At 49.0% G+C, this 13,028-nt stretch overlaps 1 protein-coding gene across 1 annotated transcript in view; it reads left to right on the forward strand.

Annotated features, from left to right (window-relative positions):
• Positions 1-13,028, forward strand: part of TMEM178B (transmembrane protein 178B) — a 366,274-nt gene that overhangs the window by 190,196 nt on the left and 163,050 nt on the right. The window lies entirely within an intron of this gene.

Genomic DNA, 13,028 nt, shown 5'->3' on the forward strand with positions numbered 1-13,028 from the left:
TCAATGGGAGGTGATAAAGGAGGTGAGAGCACCTTACCATTTTTGTCCACCATTCTCCACTCACCACATAGCAGCAAGAGCCCTACATGCCAACTGTGGAGATCACTGAATAATCTCACCTTTAATTAGTAGGACATTTAGGGATAGTAGGATTCTTCTGGTTAAGCTTCCTCTTTTGGGGTGTTGACATTTCCATCTGATTGGAATGAAAAAAAAAATCAGTCTTGTCCCTCCCATGGTGGGGCAGCCGCGATTTTGACAACTAAACTCATCACTTACTTACCTTCTTTGGCCTCCATCGAAATGTCCTGCCCACCGGAGTTCTATACCCCAGTTTGTGTGTCTCAGAATTTTTTCCCCAGTATCCACATCCTGCCTGCTTGTGTTCTTTCCATGATTGGTTCTTTGTCACTTTCTCTTGGATATGCATTCCGGAAAGACTCTTGTCTGCTTGTTATGTTACAAACAGCCACCCTGAGCCTCTCAGTAGGGAGCCTCCATATGCCATGCTGTACCTGCCCCCCTGAGGCTCTCATGAATTTCCTTCCACCCATGCAAGAATTTACCTAAATGTTCTGTGGAGCGCGGAACACTGTTCTTATTGAGAAGAGTCACAATGCTCATGCATGTGGACAATAGCTGCAAAGTTGGATTTTTCCTCCTCCTCTTGACCTACCGTGTCCTCTTCTTTCACATTACCCCCTCTTATCTTGGGTTTTCTTCTAATTCCTCAGAACTATCTTTTCACTGTCGTCCTGCTATCTTGTCTGGGAGCCCTTTATCTTGTCTAATAAACCAGACTGTAAAGAATCATTCCTCAAGCGCCTTTCATCTTTGGGAGCAGAGGAATGAGCTCGCCCTCGCAAGCTTATAACCTCGGGCAGGAAAACAAGTGGGCAGCCCGCACACGCCCTGAAAATCACTGAACGCCCCTGTTCCCGCATTACAAACGCACCAATATCTTCTCTGGCTTCTTCCTCATATTTTACCTCTAAGTAGGCCCCATCTCTCTCAAGTTTGCTTTCAGATCTTCTTGTCATTGAGCTCTTTGGCCACTACTCTGGGGAAGAGTTGAGCCTGCAATATTGAGATGGCCAGGGTCATGGAAAAGGGCCCTGTGAAATAAAAATATAATAGAGACCTGTAGGGCCACTGCAGTCCTGGAGAGTGTTCTATTTTTGGAGGCAAGACTGGGGAGAGCCCAAACTACTCTTGTCTGGAGAGGAGGGACTCCTATGAGAGAACAGGGGTGAATCAAACTTGGAATGGCCTCAGAGACCTTAAACTGAAGTCAGTGACCTCAACAGAGCAGGCTTTGGTCTATTGAATTGGGGACCGGGAAACGAGGACCGAGCTGAGGCTCCTCGGCTTTTCCCAGGTATGGCTGGATGTGGGCACCCTCAAGGTGTTTACCTCCTTCCTTTGTCTTTTGCTCCCGCCAGGAGTTAAAATCTTTGGCAACCCTTCCATTTAGAACAATCACCTTTGCTGTTACGACCCCTGTCCGCCTTGAGGATTTTTATTTGTTTTTCTGGGCAAAAAAATGCCTTTGGAGAGAGAAGTACTAAGGAGCTGGGGCGCAACTGTGTCTACGGTCCCATGGTTATGAGGGTGAAGTGGGATGGTGGCAGAGGGGTGCACGCGCTGGGAACGGAAAGGGAGAAAAGAAGGGGAGATCGTGAGGGGAGGTGAATGGCAGATTTTCCAGATTCAGTCGCCAGCTGAATGTTCCCCAACAGCTGGGCATGTTGTTTTCCATAGTAGACACACTTGTGTCTGATTTGCTGTTGAGAGAACCAAGGAGGGAGTTTTATGGATTAACAGCAGAAAGGTTGTAAGCGGAATGCTTGTCAAGGTTAAATACCTTTGTCTAGCACCACGCCCTGTGCCTGGCCTGCAGAGAGCAAATAGAAAGTCTTTATGAATCTGCAATAATAGATTGTATCCCATTTTTTCCCCGTCACAGATACAGGAGCCACTTGGTAGTGAGACCCATTGGGCAATGTTAACTGTGGGTAATGATTCTTGCCCCCTTCTGAGGGCACTGTAAAGATGAAAGAAAATGCTGTAGACAAGAACAATCAGGAAACTTTAAAAGTGGTTTATAAGTATGAATTGCAACTATTACCAATCATAAAGGTATAGTTTTGGGGTTCCTTTAGTTGCCTTCCCACCCCTACTGATCTCAGTTACATGAACCCAGAAATGGGAATATGTCCTTCTGAAGAGAGACAAGACTTTCATTTTGAGGCTTGGGATCTCAGACCCAAAGCAAGAGGTGGCAGGAGACTATCTCTCTGACAGTCTCGTGCTCAGAGGTCTGGCTGGCACTTGACTGTGGCCTCCGGTGTGAAAGATGTTCAGCAGAAACAAGAGGCCAGTGAAAGAGACCAACTCAGCCTCAGACTGAGCGTCCCCTTCTCTTCTGTTACAGATTTCAAAAAATGTTTACTGAAAAGACTCCCCCAATAAAATACCTTGTAAGTGGGGATAGCAAACTGAGTCGAGCTCTTTCTCTACACACCCAGTCTTCTCTGCTCGTGGCCTGACCCAGCAGAGACCAGCTTGGTTTCTTGGCTGGGGGGGGGGGGGGCGGGGGGAGGGGCAGAGGCTTTTACAGAGAAGAGAATGGGAGAAGATAAATCTTGAACTTTATTCATGTTGCCCTCATTTCTCTCCTATTGAGAATTATAGAGAATCCCTTGTAGAAACCCCTGCCTTGTCCACTTTTCAGTTGTTCTGGATCCTGATGAATGTGCTTCCGCCAGGCTGTGGAACAGCCACCTATGAACAGACATCAATCAAACACGGGTCTTTTCAGTCTAATGCAATTTGTTGGCCCTCTGCTTGCACGTGTACTTTTGTAGTCTTAATACCACTAGGTAGAGGGATGGTTTGGGGCCCGCTGACCTTGACAGTGGGGCTGGATGATCTAGTGAGAGGCATCTTTCATTTTAGTGGAGTCCCGGGACCTGAAGCAGCTACCAACCCCTGTCCCCACCCCCACCCCCACCCCACAGGAGCCCACCGTGGATGTGTGGATGTGATGGGTGTTGACATCTGTGCACTTGCTTAGCCAGGGGTGTGGATTAAGAAAGCATCCACGATCCAGAAATCTTATTCACAGGGCACGAGGGAGAATGGGGGCTGTAGGAGATCTTGGGCCTTCGTGGAACGAATCTCGGGCAACCCGCCAGCGCGGTTAGGGGAATTACAGTTAGGGGTTCAGCTTGGGAAGGTGCAGAGAGGGGAGGAAAGAGGACTGCTAGAACAGGACTGTGAGAATGGGGCACGTGCAGCTTGGAGCCTCTGATGCAGCACATGCCGTCCGTTATTTCATTTCTCTTGGCTTGTCTGAGCGGTAACTATTGCTTGGCCTGCTATGATGCCCCCCAAGAGGATGTCTGGTCTCCTTTTCTGTGAGTACATTTAGCTCAGAATCTGGCAGGTCCCAGATGCTCAAGGATTATTATGAGGCACTAAGAAGAGGCAAAAGACGAAGGTACCTGTCGAGCTGTGGTCGGTGAGCAGGGAGTGTTTTCTTAGCAAACAGACTTGGCCTTGCCTCTGGTTTCTGCAGGGGGCCAATTCCTCTGCTCTTTCGCTTTATCTTGTGTCAAGAGAGGCAATTCACAAAGCACATGGCCAAGAGCAGGGAATGAAATTAGAGTGGGTATTTTGGCTGCCAAGCTGGAGGCAGGCGGGAGAGCAGAGAGGGAATCACCAGCTCAAAAGAGCGGCTAACCTTTGTCCCACATTTCCAGAAATCTGAAGATGGTCCAGCCGTGGCCCCGTTACCATTAACTTCCTGATGCTAATGGTGGTTGGTTTGCATTCCCGGTAACCTTTCCTGGCTGGGCGTCTGAAAGTGACAAGCCATGTGCACATGTCTGTTCTCACGGAGGTTTCCAAAGACACGGGGGAAAAAAAAGTGTTGCAAAACCCTAAATGTTTGCACGGGAGCCAAAGCGGGTAGGAGTGCTCTCAGCTAGTCTTCGGGGGCGAGGGGCTTGGGAAGGAGAATTAATCCTTTTATGCAGAGATGGAACATTTACTGAGTCTGCGGCGTGCCAGGCACAGCGCTACGGTGGCGATGCAGAGATGAAAAGAAATCGTTTCTCCTCTCAGGAAGCCTGGCCCGAGGGGGGCCGGTCCAAGAGCCAGCTTGCTGCCGGTGCCCAGATTTGTTTTAATGGAATCTTAGGGGCCTGGACTTCTGGCAGGTTTCTTTTTTTAAGCTTTTTATTTTGAGATAATTTTATTTATTTATTTATTTTTTAAATGTTTATTTTTATTTTTGAGAGAGACAGGGCGTGAGTGGGGGAAGAGCAGAGAGAGAGAGAGGGAGACACAGAATCTGAAGCAGGCTCCAGGCCCTGAGCTGTCGGCACAGAGTCCGACATGGGGCTTTGGAGCTTGGGAACCGAGAGATCGTGACCTGAGCTGAAGTCAGAGGCTTAACCGACTTAACCAGGTGCCCCTGAGATAATTTCAGATTCATGGGAAGATAATCTGTATGCCCTTCACTCAGTTTCCCCCGTGGATAATGTCTTGTGTCACTATAGTACAATCCGGCAGACTTACTGTTTTTAGTTTATTTATTTATTTTGAGAGAATGAGTGAGAGAGTGAGACAGTGAGAGAGAGGTAGCATGAGCAGGGGGAAGGGCAGAGAGAGGGAGAGAGACAGAATCCCCAATAGGCTCCTGAACCCCGCAACATGGGGCTCAAACCCATGAACCTCAAGATCATGCCCTAAGCCAAAACCAAGAGTCAGGCTCTTAACTGACTGAGCCACCCAGGCGCCCCAATCTGGCAGACTTCTTCTTCTTCTTCTTTTTTTTTTTTTTTTTTTAATTTTTTTAATGTTTATTTTTGAGAGAGAGAGAGCATGAGTGGGGGAGGGACAGAGAGAGAGGGAGACACAGAATCTGAAACAGGCTCCAGGCTCTGAGCTGTCAGCACAGAGCCCAGCGTGGGGCTCAAACTCACCAACCTTGAGATCATGACCTGAGCCGAAGTCAGACCCTTAACCGATGGAACCACCCAGGAGCCCCCATCTGGCAGACTTCTAAGTGTGTTTTCTCTGTCCTGCCCCGGCCCTTTCTTCTTTTAAGTGGACCTTCCTCACTTCATCCCCATCCTCTCTAGGGTCTCTCCAGTCATGAAGCAAGGTCATTTAGTCACCGAATTATCTGGTGACTTGCATGCTGAGCACGTTGTTCTGGAGAGAGGAAGCCCCTTACTGTATGCCTGCATGTCTCAGCGCCTCACGGAGTGGGGGGACATTGGGGTTAACGACCGTACGCCTGCACATCACGGTGTCTCACAGAGTGGGGGGACGCTGGGGTTAACGGAGTAACAGTAACCAGTGTTGCTCTAACGGCCTGTGCCGTGGGCTTCACATGTATTGCTGTAACTTGTCCTTAGAACAAGGTTGTGTCGTGTGCCCTGTGACCATTCCTAACAGAGGTTGAGAGCTTAAGCGATACACTGCTAAGCAGATGTCCATGATGGCCTACGTCTGGAGCCTCCGTTCCTGCTCTCCACTGAACAACGGAATGAACTGAGACCAGTGCACTTTCAGGAGCCCAGGCAGTGTCTCTGGAGGAACCTCAGCGGGACAGGGAGTCCCTGATGCCCCTCAGAGCACATGGCACCTCGCCCTCCCCTTCTTTTCGGCCCAAGGCTGGGCCTCGCTACCTTGATGAGACTTGATGTTAGTAAGAACTCAAAAGAACAGCAAAGCAGTACGGGGAGACCTAGGGCTGTAATATGTGCCAGCTAAAATTGGCTAGAACTTTCCAGGCATTTATTTTTAAGCTTCTTGAATTAATATCAATGAGTCCCCAGTGGTCTTATCTCACTAATTTGGGATTTATAGTCCTCAGAATAGGATTGGGATGAAATAAGCTTTTCTAGTACCCACTGGAGGGAAAGGCTTTGTAAATAAGGGGATAGGGCAGGAAAAGAAGCAAGTCCTTACAAGCATTCAGCAGCAACCACCTGCATATGCACAAAATGTACCGTGTTTAAGAATCTTTTTCTCCCTTTAAAGAAGGTCAGTTGTAGTGGCTGATTGGCTCAGGGGCAAGAGCACGGTTGAGAGGGCTGGTCGTACAGGCCACGACAGTGGCCCCTGCTCCAGGCCTCTGCCCTGCCCATCTCGCTTGTGAGCGTCTCTGAGTTTAGTAGGAGTGTGTGGACTTTTGTCTGCAGGAGAGGAGAGTAGGAGGCTGTTTCTGAGAGGGCTGGGTGAGAGAGGTATCGCTGGGAAAGCCCTATTTTTGGGAAAGGGGGAGCTGCCTGGTGGCGGGGGACGAGGGGCCAGATGGTGTTTCAGAGACAGGCGGCCTATTGGTGGCCTCTTGGTTCTTGCAGGGCAAGTCAGATTCTTCACATCCGTGATGACAACTGGGTCTCTTACGTTGCCTGTTCCACTGACAGGTTCCCAGAGTGTTGCTGTTTGCACCCAAGGCAGGTCTTCGGTTCCCCTTCCCTGGGGCTCCTCTGGCTGGGCCTGGGCCCTTCCTTCCTGGTTTCCTTTTTTCCTCCTCAGTGGTTCCTAACCCCCTGCTCTCAGCAGGATTGGAAGACCCCACCGTACACTTGGAAATCTGGAATTCTCGTGACCGTTCTGTGTGGTTCACACAGTGCTTTCTGTTTTCAAAATCCGTGTTCACGTGAAAGTTGCAGACCATAATTCCTCTTGGAGCCGTTCCTCTCCGGGGTCTTGGACACCTTCTTCTGCTGCTCCTTCCATCTCTTCGTTCCTGGGATCCCTCGCCATTTTGGGCTCATTTTGAGGTTGGCTGTTAAGTGACAGCCTGAAGGTGGGGGCGGGGGGGACTTTTATCCCTGACATGTACGAGGGTTGGGGTTGTTAACCTGCACAGCAGAGCACGGAGCTCAGTGCCCTGACCCTTCTGATCATCCCAGGCCTCACCACTGGTATCCCTCACCAGACCCCATTGCCATCCTTCTTATTTTCTCCTCTGCTGCCCAGCTCTGTCGACCCATCTCTTGAATTTCCTTTTTCCCCCCAAACCCACAGTTCTTCTGTTTCTCTTTCCAGAAAGTTCCTCAGCTGTCCCGTGACGTTTCCCAACCAAGCCCCCTTCCCCATCTCTCTTTAGCTCCATCCGACCTCCCTAAGCTATGCCAGGCACATCCCGACCGCTGAGGAGTGCTTCACTACTCGAGGCATGCTTTGTTCCAGATTCTTCAGCGTTCTGCAGCACCAACTCTGAGTTCTGGGCGCTTCTGAGTAAATGCTCAATGGCCCAGGAAGTGAGTTTATACCTGCAAGATCTGGCAGTATTTGGAGGAAATTGGGATTTAATTAGTGTTTCCTTTTATGCCACTGTCAATATGCCTCTGCTACATTTATGGGGTTGTGTGGGTACCCTCCAGTGACTAATTACACGAAAATTCTCCTCTTTGCTAAACTCTAATAAACACGCACAATATATAAAGTTGAAAATGACTCTGCTGCCGAAAGTGAGCTCCTTAGTTTGAATAGGGGCTTCTTTGTCTTATTACAGAGAGGGTGGTTTTGCAGATGTATGTTACCCGAATGGGCAGGTGATATTTGTAATTTTTTTTCTCTTACAGGAGGTAGCCACGAGCAATCGAAACCAGCAACACTTTCTCTTTTGTTCAGGTCCAGAAAGGTTGCAATGAAAATAAAAAGCAGATGGGGATTTATTTTTAGACTGTCCCTATTGTGCCTGATTTTCCGACCTCCAGTTGAGCGTGTTGAATTCTACCGAGAGCAGTGTTTGGTAGGTGTGTGTAAAGGTTAGGAACAACTTCGTTCCTTGCCATGTGGGATGTCTTTGGCCCGTCTTCCCGCGGTATGTGGGACCTGTGTGCGTTCCCGGATGCCCTCCACATCCAGCTGCCCCCAAGTTGGCTGTAAGCACCAGCCTAGAAAGATTCCAGGGGGCGCCAGAGGGGCCTGAGCTAAGTGGAAATGACCGTCCTGGCACGGCATGGACTCCTGGGCCCAAGCCTATGATTACAATGTCCATTTTTCAGATGAAGAGGCTGAGGCGGGGCACAATTAAATGTCTTAGCAGGTGTAGTTGCCAGAGGCTGAGAGGAGAGGAGAATGGGGGTTGGTGAATGGGCACAGAGTTTTTCGGTTGGGAAAGATAAAAAGCTCTGGAGATGGACGGTGGGGATGGTTGCGTGACACTGTAAATGTACTTAATCCCACCGAGCCGTACACTTAAAAATGGCTAAATGTCATGTATATTTTTACCACAAGTGGAAACAGAGTTTTACAGTGGCTAGTCGATGATTTAAAAACACACTCCAGGGGCACCTGGATGGCTCAGTCAATTGAGTGTCTGACTTTTGATTTCAGCTGTGGTCATGATCCCAGCGTCAAGGGTGTGAGTCCTGCATTGGGCTCTGTGCTGAGTGTGGAGCCTGCTTGGGATCCCCTCTCTCTCTCTCTCTCTCTCTCTCTCTCTCTCTCTCTCTCTTTCTTTCTTTCTTTCTTTCTTTCTTTCTTTCTTTCTTTCTTTCTTTCTTTCTTTCTTTCTGTCTCTCCCCCCACCCACCATCTGCCCCCTCCCTTGCTCGCTCGCTCTCTCTCAAAATAAAAAAAAATTAAAAATACAATTCAGATAGATTTGTTAAAATGTGGTATATACATACAACGGAATATTCAGCCTTAAAAAGGAAGGAAATTATGCCACATGGATGCAACTTGAGGACCTTGTGTTAAGTGAAACAAGCCAGTCACAGGACAAATACTGCATGATTCTACTTACATGAATTTCTAGAGTAGTCACGCTCCTAGGGACAGAAGGTACCGTGGCAGTTGCCAGGGGCTGGTGGGGAGGAGGGTTAGTGTTTAATGGGTGTGGAGTGTCAGCGGGAGAGGTGCAAAAAGTTCTGGAGATAGTAGTGATGGCTGCCCAACAATGTGAATGCAATTAATGCCAATAGACTGTACACTTAAACGTGATTAAAATGATAACTTTTATGCGTATTTTACCCCCACCCCAAAGTCCTGGCAGGTTGCAAGGCACCCATGAAGCTTGCCTACTGTCCCAGCCCTGTGCTCCTTCGATTAGTGCTAACTATCTCTCTGGGAGCACCATGTACATAAGAACCAGAAGAGATTTCCTCCGTCCTGACAGATGCCCACCATTACTGCATGCCGGAGCGCAAAAGGCAGCCTGATAGAGACTTGACCTCTGGGCACAGAAGACGCGGACACAAATGCCAGCTTGGAAAAGGGATTAATGATTTAAACGGTCTGAGGGAAAGAGAATGCTATTAGTGCTAGTTTGGCTTACTAAGAAGGGTCCATTAATTCACATATAGGAGTTCCAGGGGGAGAAATGGTGCCCTAATTATGTCTTGGGTAATTTGGCCATTTAAATGGCTAACCAATTTGCAACTAGCTTCTTCCTCAAGGTATTGCATCTTTATTCAGTGCCGTTCCCTCCCACCAGGAGCCCGGCTGCTCTTCCCACGACGTGTGCGGCATTGTGGGGATGTTAGCTCCGTCTTTGCCGATCGCTCCCCGCCCTCCTCTTCAATCGTGTGACCTTGTAGCTCTTCTGTGGGATTGGAAATGTGTCTAGCTGGAATTATCGCCTGGGTTAGCAGGATTCTTGTAGCCTCCAGAAGGTACGAGGCCGAATACGACGTTTGCGGCGCCTTCCGCGAATAGCTGTGATGGGTGGGCATCTGACAATTGACCCTCAATTACAGGGAGATTCAGAACCTGTGCAGGTCCCATCCTTGCGAGACGCCTGCTGGTGGGGGAGCTTGTCTACACAAACAGCCAGTGCAATGCTGCCCAGGCAGCCTGCACCCACCTGTGCCCTCCACAAATGGCCTCCCCATACCGATAAGCTGTGGGTCTGCACCTGCCGTAGCATCACCCTCAGCCCTGAAGGGGTGATTCATAGTGAGTCCAGGCTGCCCTTGCCGATACTTTCCCCGGGACGCAAGCTGTGCAACCGCTCTTTGGTGGAGAGAGAGCCTTTGGATCGGTGGTTCTTCCTTTCCGCCTCTACCAGTCTCCATCACCCGACGGGACAAAGACACCAAAAGTCTAGGGGGTGAGAAAATGTGCTCTTCTTCCCAAGACAGAAGGAGAGGAACAAAGACTATTTATTCATCAGAGCGCTTTTAATATAAATAAGAGATAAGAGCTGTTATTTATTATGCACCAGGCACTATGCTAAGCACCCTGAATGTATTATTCCACTCAATCTTTGCAATAGCTCTAAGAAATCTGGGTGTTAGGGTCTCCATTTTATAGATGATAGAAACGAGAGGCTCAGAGAGGTTTGGTGATTTGTCTGAAATCACACAGCCAGTAAGTAGCAGCAACTACATTCCAGTCAGGTTTTTGGGGTCAATTTTTCATGGTCTTTTGGCAGTTCTGCACCGCCTGGGAACTGGTATTGACGGCAAGCGCTGCGTGTCTGGGGCTGAAGGAAACCGCCGTTAGTTCAGAATACCAGTGGCTATTAATTGATTCCGTGTTTTAAGGAAGTGCCACATATCCCTGCTCTTTATCTACCCACGCCTCTGGGTCTTACACACTCTGTATATGGGTGATTGAAGAATCAGGTGGAGGAGACGGGAAAGAAAGAGTGGGTGATGGGGAGTGGGTGGGCAGAGTTGCCACAGGCTGGAAGCCTCCATTCTTCGGAACCAGTTCAGTGTTCTTTGGAGAAAATGGCAGTGCATTTGCTCCGCTGGGACTGTGCCCTGCACACTTCCCCTGATCCCTGCGCTCACCTTTTATCCACCCCATGTGTACATTCCCAAAGCAAAGTTATGTTCAGACTGGTCTTCTCTTGCACAGTCTTCTCCAGGGCTCTCCTGTGTTACTTGGCTTCTGCCACCACGGCCGCCGTCTGACTGGTTCTCAGCCTGTCTGGACCGTTCCGTCCCCTCTTCTGATCTTCAGACCTGCTGCCCACACCCTGCACCTTCTGAGGGCCGAGCACTGTCCACACCGCATGTTCCACCCTGCTCCTGATTCTCTTGAGCTTTTTCAACAGGTGAAGGGAACGACTTCTTATCCAGGATTCCTACCTTCTGTTTCTTTCCGCTTCACCCCAACCTGTACTATTGCCAAAATGTTCCCAAAGTAAAGCTGTGGTCCCATGAACTCTGTCAGAAATAGCTTGTGGCTCCTGGCATTTTGGGCGTTCCAGGCTGTGATCCTGAATCGCTTTTCCAGTCTCGTGCTGTGCTGTCACCTGTGCTGTCACGTCTTGGCACCTAAACTAGAAGGAACAGCAGAGGCCATAGCAGTAATAACAGTAGCAGGAAAGCAAGAGCAACAAAGGTAGCAGCTAATGGTCAAAGATCACTTTTTGGGTGCTCAGCCCTGTCCTAAGTGCTTGATACATGTTAATTCCTTGTGTTCTCCTAACCACCAGTGAGTGGACACTCTTATTCTAGAGCATGCTCCACTTGCTCTTTCGGATTGTGGTTTTGTTTTTTTTTTCTCAAACTCCACCCACCGAGCCTCCCCATCACCCTGCAGCAGCTCTGTGTAAACCATACGTCCAGCCCAACTTCATGATTTTAAAGAAGCCAGTACTGAGTCCCAAAGAGATTGTGTTACCCTCCCAAGGCCAGGCGATGAGCCAGGGGCGGGGGGGGGGGTGGTGATCACCCCATCTTCTGAATGTATAGCCTGCATTGTAATTGGCCACATCTGGCATATAACTGTCCCCAGAGGTAACCTCTCTCCTACCGTGATGCCGGGCAAGACTCTTCTCCCTTAATACCTCTCCAGGTCTAAGTCCTACAATTTCTTGAGGTTATTACAGGTTCCCTGTCCCCTTGAGAAAGAAGAGGAAGTGCACCTATGCACTATGAGATGCACCTCATAGTGTGTGCACCTATGAGATGTTCTCTTTATCTTTGTTTCCTTCTTACCACACTCGTTTTCCGTGTGGTGGTGTAGACATGTATACTTGGTTTATCCTCTTTGGTTTCTTGGAAGAATCTTGTGGACCTGGACTGTTTCCTCCAGATCTGTGACTTCTGTGGCATTCCACAGGTGCTAGACACGGCAGTGTTGGATATACGTGAGCTCTTGAACTGCACTCACATTCAGCCACTCGGGCCATTCATGCAGCCTCGTCCCTTCTAGCTAAAAGGCCAGATAAGCTCCAGCAAATCAAGAAAAATGAAGATGCCAAGTGTGAGCCAGAGGCAAAGTTCTCTTTTGCTTGCTCATCAATATTTAGTAGTTATCTGTGCTCTTTATTTATTTTATTTTTTATTTAAAAAATTTTTTCTTTTAACCTTTATTTAGTTTTGAGACAGAGAGAGACAGAGCATGAATGGGGGAGGGTCAGAGAGAGGGAGACACAGAATCTGAAGCAGGCTCCAGGCTCTGAGCTATCAGCACAGAGCCTGACGCGGGGCTCGAACCCACAGACCACGAGATCATGACCTGAGCCGAAGTCGGCCGCTTAACCGACGGAGCCACCCAGGCGCCCCTATCTGTGCTTTTTAAAGGAAGTGAGTGGTGGGGGCGCCTGGGTGGCTCTGTCGGTTAAGTGTCTGACTCTTGGTTTTGGCTTAGGTCATGGTCTCACGGTTCTGCGAGTTTGACCCCCACGGTGGGCTCTGGGCTGATGGTGCGGAGTCTGCTTGGGATTCTCTCTCCCCGCCTCCCCGCTGCCTCTTTTGCTCTCCAAATAAATAAATAGACTTACAAAAAAATAAAAGAAGTGAGAGGGAGGAGCTTTCATGGTGGGATGCCCTTTGCGTAGTGGAAAGAGAGGATGGGCATATCTTTGTGGCAGTGTTAATGTATATGGGACCTGGAGGTACAGGTTCCTGCTATGCGTAGCAGGAGGGACATTCTGTACCTAGAAAAGGTGCCCCAATATGATATACGATATGGGTATGCCTTTCTTAATTATCCAACTTCACTATCCAGGAGGCCACCCCATTTTCAGTACATGTTATTGGTGGAGAAGCTAACTTCCTATATTCCAGGCACTGGGCTAAGGGCTTTATGTG

Source organism: Panthera tigris, chromosome A2 (assembly GCF_018350195.1).
Source record: "Panthera tigris isolate Pti1 chromosome A2, P.tigris_Pti1_mat1.1, whole genome shotgun sequence".
In the NCBI taxonomy this organism is placed as follows: Eukaryota; Metazoa; Chordata; class Mammalia; order Carnivora; family Felidae; genus Panthera; species Panthera tigris.